General features: G+C 42.2%; 1 protein-coding gene across 1 annotated transcript in view; it reads left to right on the top strand.

Annotated features, from left to right (window-relative positions):
• Srrm3 (serine/arginine repetitive matrix 3) overlaps nucleotides 1-2076 on the top strand; it is a 63639-nt gene that overhangs the window by 20847 nt on the left and 40716 nt on the right. The gene's annotated exons all lie outside the window — the stretch shown is intronic.

The raw sequence follows: 2076 nt of genomic DNA, 5'->3' as shown, positions 1-2076 counted from the left end.
GTGTGTGTGTGTGTGTGTGTGTGTGTGTGTGTGTGTGTGTGTGTGTGATTCTGATCCTTCTGAGCAAGAAAGGCTGTGAGTCCTAGCGCAAAAGTGGCCCCTGGACCTGTGATGCATGCTCTCTTTGGTTCTGAAGTCCTTGCAGGAGCACTGTTTCTGGGACCAGCGAAGGGTGGGGTGGGAGAGAGGACTGGGGGTGGCCTGGGACCTATCTACAAGCTCTTCCAAAGTCTGTCTCCATGTACTCTCCTCAACACTCATCAACTTTGCTCGCTGTGTTTTTTTCCTGTGTTGTTTTGAGATGTGTGTGTGTGTGCAATGTCTCATGTAACTCAGACCCACTTGAACTTACTCTGTACCTCTGAAGATGGCCTTAAACTTCTGATCATCCTCCCTCTAAGCCCTGAATGCTGGGATAACAGGTGTGCGGTGCCTTAGCTAGCTTATGTGGTGCTGTGGATCAAAGGCAGGACTTCCTACCTACCAAGCAAGCCCTCTGCCCACTGGCCCCACAACCTCAGCTCTTATGCTGCTATGGGACTCCAGAATTAGGCCAATATTGGTGTTTTCAGATAATCTTCCCTTGATGTCTAGGGGCTCCTTAGTCTCTTATTCTCCAAAACAGAAGAAATACCACTGACTGCTAATATTAATGACAGTCAGTGCTGTTTGCAATGCATTGTGCACATGTCAGATCCTGATGTGTATTCCCCAAGCCTTCATCCATAGCTGAATCTTAAGATGGAAAAGTCAGAGGGATCCCAACATTCAGAAGACTACGGCAAGAAGACCAAGAGTTCCAGGAGGAGAAAATCTGTCGAGCACTTGAGAGATGGAGGCAGGAGGATGAGAAGTTTAAGGTCATCCTTGGCTACAATAGCTCAAGAACAACTGGGCACATGAGACTCTGTCTCAAATTATTTTATTTTTAAAAGAGAGAGTTAGGGGCCATGCTTGGCTATTCAGTGAGGCTCTATCGAAAGAAAGAAAGAAAGAAAGAAAGAAAGAAAGAAAGAAAGAAAGAAAGAAAGAAAGAAAGAAAGAAAGAAAGAAGAAAGGAGAAGAAAGGAATCACATCTAGGGAACTAAAATAATCTCACCTCCAGAGATTTGAATCTGAGATACATCACAGGTTGATTGACGTAAAAAATATAGGACACCCAATTAGATCTGAACTTCAGAGAAAGAGTGAATAATTTTTAGAAGCCTGTCCCAAATACGAACTTCATGAAATTCAAATATCTCTTAGCTTAGGAGCTCATGTTTTTATTTGCCAAATCTGACAACATTTCAGAGTTCTCAGCAGAAGTCCCAGCCAGGTGTGACCCGAATCCTCTGCAATCCCTCAACTGTGTGAAGACGGGGATTCTAGCCACCTGTGTCTTCTAACCTTCGTCCCTCCCAGCATCATATTTTCGCTGATACATCTGAAAATAGCTTGCACTTCTGGGAGCCTCTTTGTCATATTGACTTAAACTGGGTGTATAATCATGAAAATCCTCAATGCTTCCTAAATATATTATTTCTAAATGCTATCTAACCCATCCAATTTTAGAGCTAGTTAGGGGACCCAGATTCAATATATACTGTTTCTGTTTCTCAAAATCCCTTTTTTACCTTTGTACATTCATTTCTTTGTTCCCATCTGTTTAGTCATTTTGTGCTGTGACTATATTTGTGAGCTCTTCCAGACTGTCTTCAGTGAATCAGATTTTCAGGGCATTAGTGGCCCATCCCCTTACTAAGCAAGCATATTGGGAAAGGACAGAGCCTTGTGGTCCCCCACTAGATACCCACATCGAATTTGAGTACAGGTGAATCAACTGATTATAATGGAACAAAAGACAAGGCAGAGATATCTTATCAGAGATGCAAAGAACCAGAAGTGTTTCCAATTTCAATTGTATTCTTGCAGATTTTGAAATTTTTGTTGGTGGTGTGTGTGTGTGTAAGCCTTATGCACACTACATAAGCACTCCACCACTGAGCTATATCCCAACCCATCCTCCTTTTTCTTCTTTCTCTTCCTTTTCTTTCTTTCTTTCTTTCTTTCTTTCTTTCTTTCTTTCTTTCTTT

This window comes from Psammomys obesus, unplaced genomic scaffold (assembly GCF_907164565.1).
Source record: "Psammomys obesus unplaced genomic scaffold, mPsaObe1.curated_primary_1811, whole genome shotgun sequence".
NCBI lineage: Eukaryota > Metazoa > Chordata > Mammalia > Rodentia > Muridae > Psammomys > Psammomys obesus.
This window is presented reverse-complemented; position numbering and strand designations above follow the sequence as displayed.